The sequence below is a fragment of the Triticum dicoccoides genome, chromosome 2A (genome assembly GCF_002162155.2).
Source record: "Triticum dicoccoides isolate Atlit2015 ecotype Zavitan chromosome 2A, WEW_v2.0, whole genome shotgun sequence".
NCBI classification, from domain to species: domain Eukaryota; kingdom Viridiplantae; phylum Streptophyta; class Magnoliopsida; order Poales; family Poaceae; genus Triticum; species Triticum dicoccoides.
The window spans coordinates 596,089,423-596,098,996 of NC_041382.1; positions in this window are offsets into that span (position 1 = coordinate 596,089,423).

Consider the following 9,574-nt stretch of genomic DNA (forward strand, 5'->3'; position numbering starts at 1 on the left):
GGTGAGACGGCGTGGGGTGGTCGGAGGGCGTGGCTACGGCGAGGGGGTGGCGGCGATGGCGTCGGCCATGGCTGGGGCGTGCGAGGGGGAGGAGCTGGAGAGGAGAGGGGGTGTCTGGGGGGTTCGGGGGAGAGAGGGAGGCCGATCCACGACGTCACCTGGCGAGGGGAGCGGCGAGGCGGCGAGCAGGTGCGTGGCGCACGCCGCGGTCGCCGTCGGGCACCTGCCTGCCTGCCTGGCCGGCAAGCAGCTCGCTGGAGCGGTGCTGGGCTGGGCCGGCAGGTGGGCCGGGGGCAGGCGCCAGGTAAGCTTTCCCCTTTTTTTTCTGTTTCTGTTTTTTTTAATATATCTGCAACTTTGTTGAATTTAATAAAATACCTAGGCAACTTCAAAAATCACCAAATTACTCCTGGTCCATAGTTGGATTATTCCCAACATGAAACATTTTAGTTTGGAGATATTTGAGCACTTAAATATTTTATATAATTTTAAATGCCCAAATTCAAATATTTATGAATTAATTCAAAAACCCTAAGATGGCCTAGGAAAATGTGCACCACTTTTGGCAGAGGTTCTGAACCAAGACAAAAATGATGGGCATTTTAGAAGGGCATTTCAGGTTCATTGAAAATTATTTTAGTAAACCCTAGTTGGTTTCAGAGGGGACTGGGGGTTCTGTCATCCCCATTTCAAGTTTCTGATGAAAAAGTAAACATGATGCAACACTCTAATGCATGACTAGCTAGGGTGTGACACCAAGCCTCGTGAGGCGGACGACGCAAGACCTCCTCTGGAGTGGCCTAGCTAGGCAGGCTCACGAGGAGTGGAGATATCAAGGCGAGGCGAACCTCACGAGGCTCTCGTGACATGAGCCGTGACGATCGACACCAGGCGGGCGCCAGGCGGGCGCCATTGCGCACAGCGTCCTTGTTTCCTCTTTGGTGCAAAGGGGGCAAGCGCAGCCGTGGAGTACCGAGGCATCAGGCAAAGGTTGTCATTTCGGTGCAACAAGACCAAGACCAAGGACTGCAAGACGGAGGTCATCGTGGAGCCCAGAATAGCGTCACCAGCAAAACTTTGTGCAGGCGAAGACTACTTTTGTCAGGATAGCTTGTACTAGCTGTCCCCCTTGAAATTAGCCCGCCATTGTTGGCTCCCTTCCCACTCGATATTTGGGAAGAGGACCAGGGCCTCTATAAATAGGATTATCCACCACCATAGAAGGGGGGATCGGAGCTAGAGGATCTTAGCTCGAGAGAGACCACCTCACACGCAAGCTCACCGAGCACAAGAACACCTTAACCTCAGGAGGCTGTTCTGCCCTTGTATTGTTCATCATCAGCCCAAGAGGCAATCCACCACCACCACACTGGAGTAGGGTATTACACCACAATGGTGGCCCGAACCAGTATAAACCCTGTGTCCTTCTGTGTTGCGAGTTCATCGAGTTCGTCCGCAAGATCTTAGCGAGCTAGAGCGTAGATCGGTTGGGGGGAAAGACTTCGCGCGCACCCCAGTGTTCGAACCTTAAGGGTTTGCCGGAACCCCAACCCCGACAAAAACATTATTCTAAATAACAGCAAGCAAATCCTAACAAAATAAGATGATGCTCCAAGAAAAACACATATCATGTGACGAATGAAAACATAGCTCCAAGTGAGGTTACCGATAATGTTGGAGACGAAAGAGGGGATGCCTTCTGGGGCATCCCCAAGCTTATTTGCTTGGATCTTCCTTGAATATTACCTTGGGTGCCTTGGGCATCCCCAAGCTTAGGGTCTTTTCACTCCTTATTCTCCTCATATCGACATCTCACCCAAAACTTGAAAAACTTCAATCACATAAAACTTAACAGAACTTTGTGAGATAGGTTAGTATGATAAAGAGCAAACCATTTCACTGTTGGTACTGTCAAAGACAAAATTCATAATTGTTCTCACACAATGCCTACTATATCATATCAATTCCAAAATTTATATTGAGCAATATAAGCCATGGAAACTAAAGAAGAAGCAAACTATGCATTGAAAACAGAATCTATCAAAAACAGAACAATCTGTAGTAATTTGTACTCCAACCATACTTCTGCTACTCCAAAATTCTGAAAAATTAGGAAAAGCTGGGAAATTTGTCTATTAATCTTCTTCAAAAAGAATCATCATTTTATCACGCTTCTGTTAAAAAAGAGAATTGTTTTCCTGAGCGCAAAAGTTTGTGTTTTTCAGCAAGATCAAATCAACTATCACCGTAAGCCATCCCAAATGTCTTACTTGGCACTTTATTGAAACGAAAGCAATAAAACATGATTAATACAATAGCATAATCATGTGAACACACAAAAACATTAGGTAAAAGTGTTGGGTTGTTTCCCAACAAGTGCTTTTCTTTAATGCTTTTTAGCTAGGCATGATGATTTCAATGATGCTCGCATAAAAGATAAGAATTGAAACATAACAAGAGCATGCTAAAACACATGGCAATCACATTTAAGCCTAACCCACTTCCTATGCATAGGGATTTTGTGAGAAAACAATTTCTGGGAACAAGAATCAACTATCATAGGAAGGCAAAACACATGCAACTTCAAGATTTTCAACACATAGAGAGCAAACTTCATATTATTGCAACATGTAAAAGCATATGTTCCTCTCTCATAATAATTTTTAGTAGCATCATGAATGAATTCAATAATATAGCTATCACATAAAGCATTCTTTTCATGATCCACAAGCATAGAATTTGTATTACTCTCCACATAAGAAAATTTATTCTCATCAATAGTAGTGGGAGCAAACTCAACAAAATAACTATCACGTGTTTGAAAATTAAAATCACGATGACAAGTTTCATGGTTATAATAATTCTTTATGGCATACATGTCATCACCATAATCATCATAAATACCAACTTTGTTCTCATCATAATCAATTGAAACCTCTTCCAGAATAGTGGATTCATCACTAAATAAAGTCATGACCTCTCCAAATCCACTTTTATCAATATAATCATCATAAATAGGAGGCATGCTTTCATTATAACAAATTTGCACATCAAATCTTGGGGGACTAAAAATATCATCTTCATCAAACACATCATCCCCAAGCTTATGCCTTTGCATATCATTAGCATCATGGATATTCAAAGAATTCATACTAAGAACATTGCAATCATGCTCAACATTTATGCCAAACATTTTATTAAATTCTTCTTCTATCAATTGAGCACAATTTTCCTTTCCATCATTTTCAGGAAAGACATTATAAAGATGAATAATATGATGCAACCTCAATTCCATTTTTTGTAGTTTTCTTTTTGTAAACCAAACTAGTGATAAAACAAGAAACTAAAAGATTCAATTGCAAGATCTAAACATATACCTTCAAGCACTCACCTCCCCGGCAACGGCGCCAGAAAAGAGCTTCGTTGATGGGATGTGAGTGCCTCTTTCATAACCTCCCCTGCAACAGCGCCAGGAAAGAGCTTGATGTCTACTACGCAATTTTATTCTTGTAGACACGTGTTGTGCCTCCAAGCGTAGAGTTTTGTAGGACAATAGCAATTTTTCCTCAAGTGGATGACCTAAGGTTTAACAATCCATGGGAGGGGTAGGATGAAGATGGTCTCTCTCAAGTGACCCTGCAACTAAATACAAGAAATCTCTTGTGTCCCCAACACACCTAATACAATGGCAAATTGTATAGGTGCACTAGTTCGGCGAAGAGATGATGATAAAAGTGTAATATGGATGGTAGAAATATATTTTTATAATCTGAATAAATAAAAACAACAAGGTAGCAGATAGTAAACGACACAAAAACGGTATTGCAATGCTTGAAAATGAGGCCTAGGGTGTGTACTTTCTCTAGTGCAATCTCTCAATAGTGCTAATATAATTGGATCATATAACCACCCCTCAAAGTGCGGTGAAGAATCACTCCAAAGTTCCTATCTAGCAGAGAACATAAGAAGAAATCGTTTGTAGGGTACGAAACCACCTCGAAGCTATTCTTTTCGATCCATCTATCCAAGAGTTCGTACTAAAATAACACCAAATAATTTCAGATTCATAATACTCAATCCAACACAAAGAACCTCAAAGAGTGCCCCAAGATTTCTACCGGAGAAACAAAGACAAGAACGTGCATCAACCCCGATTACCCTAATGTCACCTCGGGAAACCACGACTTGAGTGCCAGAACACATATCAAGTGAATCAATATGATACCCCATTGTCACCACGAGTATTCATATGCAAGACATATATCAAGTGCTCTCAAATCCATAAAAGTATTCAATCCGATAACAATGAAATCTCAAAGGGAAAAACTCAATTCATCACAACAAGATAAAGAGGGGAAAACTCCATATGATCTGACTATATTAACAAAGCCCGCGATACATCAAGATCGTGACATCTCAAGAACACGAGAGAGAGAGAGAGAGAGAGAGAAAGAGATTAAACACATAGCTACTGGTACAAACCCTCAGTCCCGAGGGTGGACTACTCCCTCCACATCGTGGTGGCCGCCGGGATGATGAAGATGGCCACCGGTGATGATTTCCCCATCCGGAAGGGTGCCGGAACGGGGTCTAGATTGGCTTTCTGTGGCTACAGAGGCCCACGGCGGTGGAACTTCTGATCTAGGTTAGCCCCGAGGGTTTTTGGCATATTTGGGATTTTATAGGGTAAATAGGGGGTGCGGGAGGCCACCGAGGTGGGCACAACCCACCTGGGCACGCCTGGGCCCCCAGGCATGCCCTGGTGGGTTGTACCCCCCTCGGGGCACCCCCAGGTGCTGCTCTGGCCCATCAGGAGTCTTCTGGTCCATTAAAAATCCATAAAAAGTTTCGCAGTGTTTGGACTCCGTTTGACATTGATTTCCTGCGATGTAAAAACAGTAACTGGCACTGGGCACTGGGTCAATAGGTTAGTCCCCAAACATGATATAAAGTTGCTATAAAATGATTGTAAAACATCCAAGAATGATAATATAACAGCATGAATACTTCATAAATTATAGATACGTTGGAGACGTAGCACTCGCCATGTCCCGTATGGTCTCCGTCAATGATTTGATCAAATACGCGACCTATGAATTTGTTTTCTTCATCTCCACCAGATTCGCTTTGCATATGCTCCATGGTGTCTTGCCTGATGCCCGAAATCCGGCTGGGGCGAAACTTTACCAGTCACGAAGGATTGGTGACCAATCAACCGGAAGATTTGAATGAAACCCAAACAAGGGCTCCGCCACTGCCGCGTGCCACTGGAGATCACCACCATACCGAGGAAAAATGAGGAAGAGGAAGGACTGGCTATGATATCAATTGTTACACACTCGCTCGATCTACCACATGGAATTCATCACAAATACAATGGAGGAAGAGTTCCTGACGTCACACCGAGGTTCAAATCACGAGAATGTGCTTGTGGGAGGGGCCAGAAGGAAGATAGCAACTAATGGCTAATATAATAGAGAGAATTCCTTATTTGGCCCTTTCTTAAAATCTCCTTCCTTTTTTGGCCCAAAATAAAATTTTCTTCCCATTTTGACACTCAAACTTTATTTTGTTCCCTCGATGACATTTCCGTCTATTTTTTGACACTCATGGTGTTAAGTGTGATGTAAATAGACCATTTTGCCCCTAGTGCACTATGTGACTGTCCTGAATATCGAAGTAAAAAAGGCAATCAGTTCACTGACTTATAAAGATGTTCACTAATGTTTTGCATATATATGTACTTCAAATTTTATTTTATTTTGAATGGCACTTAAATATATTTTTCTTAGATAAACTGATCTGTGCGTACAAAAGCAGTAGAAACACGAGCAGCCGGACACCACACACACGACCCGGTAGCTGGGAACGACGGCAGCCAGCCACGCACGCTGCCGGAGACCAGGCGCTCGCCCGTACTGAGGCAGGCCGAGCCCGAGACAATCGATCCAGTTGAAGCTAGTCCAGGCTTTCATGTGTACGTGGAAGTGCTTGTGCTACTACTAGGAAATCAATCAAGCGCATTCTGGCAAAGGGGGCCTGGCGCCACCGAAGACGGCAACGTCTGTTGTCGAAGGCTCATGCTCTGGTGCGGTCGGTGCGTCGGTGCGTCGACTGCTTGCTTGTATCCTTGCGATCAGGCGGAAGCTGTGGTCACACAACCCGAGGATGGTCCCTGGATTTACGTCGGACGAAGGCGTCGTCCCCGTTGTCATGTGCCTTGCAGCAACTCTTCCACGTCCCCGACCTTTCATGAGGCGAGGTCTGTGCAAGCCGACACATTCAAGAGGAGAACCCGTGGTCGATGTTTCCGTTGCTTGGCTCCGGACCACAAGGTTGCGTCCTGCCGCGACCCGTTTCGATGCCTCACTTGTCTTCGCTCTGGACACCGTGAGAGGGACTGTTCTCTGCGTCACTCCTCCGTCGAAGCTATTCGCCACTGTGTGCGTGACCCCCCAGCTCCGCCTCGCCCTTCCTCAGATGGGCGCTCTTGGGCTTCGGTTGTTGCTCCCGCAGTGTGTGTGCAAGCTCCTGAGTCTGCAAGGATTGTTGAAGCTCCAAGCGAAGGTTCTGTTGATCGGGGTGTTGCGACATCTGATGATGCTATGCTTGTCTCGTTTCGTGCGGAGCTGCAAAGCTTGGTTGAGTTTGCGCTCCGCCCGCTGCGCAAGCTGGAGGACTCTTTGTGCTTGTGGTTGGCACGTGCGTCCGACCTCTTGGAGCAGGCGGAGGTGTCTGATGGTGAGCGTGGGTTGAGCCCAGCCTCCTTGCAGGGACCTTACTCCTTAGGCACTTCCGTTCATGGTTTGACGCTACCAAAAGATGGGAGCAAAGGTGTTGATGACATTGGCGACAAGGTTGGGTTGGCGCCCTCAAGGTATGTTGCTGACGTGGAGTCTACAGGGCAGCATGCGTCGGTCAAGTCTATGGCCTTGTATGACAAGGTGGCCACCGAGCTTAGCCTTCCTACTTCTGCCTCCAATGAGGTGTGGGGCGTTGCAAAGGGATGCGCATCGGCATTTGAGGGCCAAAACACTTTACACGTCTTCATCAAGCTGGTCAAAAGTCTTTCTGCCGTGCCTGCAATCACCCAAGGGCTGATTCACCTTTCAATGCAGCGAAGATCAAGAATGTCAACCAACTGGCAGGCGTCGCCTCGGGCGTGGGGACTGCATGTCATGATGTTAGCCATTAGTATGTGCCTTCCTCTCCTGTGCTTATTATTCTGGGAGTAGTCCGCATGTTGTTTCGCGGGATGGCTTTTGTAGCGCGCCATCTGCGGGGTTTTTGTTGGCTTGTCGGGTCTGTGTGTGGGTTTGACCCTTGATGTACCGGTTTTCGCACGGTTTTCCTGTAATTAATCGGGCAACTATCTTCTTTTCTATTAATGAAAAAGGCAAAGCTTTTGCCTCTGTTTCAAAAAAAAATCAAGGGCATTCAAGAATCAATGAAGCTATCTATGTGCTTGTTTGAGCCTAGCTTTGCAGTACGCATTCCAGCGATCTAAAACCAACACCAAGTGCGAGGATTCGCCCCGCCATCTCCAGCAGCAACATCAACTCGGGGTTGGGAGTAATGGCGTTTTCGTTTTTTTTTCAGTGAGCTAAAGCGGGGGTAAAAAAGACTTTTCAGGTTGCCCCTGATGGTATTAGTGGCCAAAAATGTCAGAAATGTCATTGAAGGAACAAAATGAAGTTTGGGTGTCAAAAATGGAAGATTTTTTTACTAGGGCCAAAAAAAGAAGTAGATTTTAAGAAAGGGTCAAATAAGGAATTCTCTTAATATAATACATGTCGCTGCCACACACTACTACCACGAATATATGGTAGTGCTCCATAGTCCACGTCCGCCTGGGCTTGATTACAGGCCTCATGGGCCGACCTTCTTCTCGATGGCCCTGAGTGCTCGCGATTCCCTTTTCCTTTCTCTTTTCTCATCTTGCCTTTGCTGTCGATGCCTCTGTCTTCAGGAAGGCCGTGACATGCGTGGAGAAAATCACGCGAGAAAAAAAACCCAGGAGTACGCGCCCCCGTGATCGAATATTGTACAAACCAAATCACGAAGTCTAACCGCCCCGGACGCGCGTGAGCACACGACCTTGGGATGGACGGCATCCAAGGCGTTCGACACTATTGCAAAAAACTATGGTTTGACAATTAACTTCCATATTTGTTTTTGTAGAGAATAGACAAATATAACTTGGAGTCTAATTTTGCCATTTTAGGTCGTGCTTTTGCAAACATGGACAATAGAATCATGTACGAACATGATTCTGCAACCCCAACCCAATGCTCAAAAGCCCAGGCTGACTCCTTCACCGACCTCACGGCATGACAGATCGCCAAGTTCCCTGTCACATAATTTGGGCTACCCTCACCTATCAGGAAGCTCATGTGGACAAGCTCGGGTGTAAGCTCTCCACCCGACGGGCTTCGATGCTCTCACTTGACGACTGACTCACGTTCGTCCGACATGTTCGCTGTGCCATGCCCGCCCACACACTTTTTTGTGGCCATCGTCATAACAGATCCATCCTCACTAAGGTGAACAAAATCATCAGGAGCTTTCTTTGGGCAGGCTGCAAGGAGGCCAACATAAGTGAATGTCGTGTGAACTAGGCGAGTGTGCCACCCCATCTTACTGGGCGGGCTTGGCATGCAGGACCTGCACAGGGCCGGCGTTGCCATGCGCACGCTCAACACATGAACCCCTCATGACCATGGAGCCACTTTGCTCCTCCCTTGTGATTCTGAAGCGTTGCAGAGTTTTTTGGGCATCTACATTCTGGTCATTAGGAGAGGGAAATACTTGTTGTTTTTGGACCGACCCGTGTCTTTCCGGGAACTCCATCTTCGGCGGGCCTAGCGTGCAGGACCTGCACATGGCCAGTGTTGCCATGTGCACACGCGCTTTGGCTGCAACGCATGGATCCCTCGTGCCCATGGAGCCACTTGCTCCCGCCTTCTGATTATGAGGCGTTGCAAATTTTTCGGGCATCTACATGCTAGTCATTAGGAAGCGGAAATACCTGTCGTTTTTGGACCGACCTATGGGCTTTTCGGGAACTCCACCGTCGACATTGCATCCCTGGTACACGCCATGGCCCCCAGCGGCGTTATCGCCTGGATAATTAAGCTACAGTGAATCTTCGCTAATGATGCCACGTCACCTCGGTTACTGTTGATAAACTCGCGTAGTTTGAAAACCCAGTTCAAAATTCAAATTTAAAATAAAGGCAAACAATAAAAGTTTTCAAATATTTAAACTAAATGTTTGGATGGATTCAAATAAATCATGGATAATTATGATGGAGAAACCACACTTATATAAAATCTTTAAATACTCTAAAATGAATAAAACAGTAGTCAAAACAATTATTGAAATGCATTTTATAATTAATAAAATGTTAAACTATTCTATTTAGGTGTTAAACTTTTTATTGCAGTGGGTTTAGTGGTAGTACTAAGTTAGGGATCAATCTTGTATTTTAACAAACTAAAATAAAATAAGGAACAAGATAAAACAGAAAAGATATAAGATAAATAAAAAGGAAAAACAAAAAAACAGAAAACTA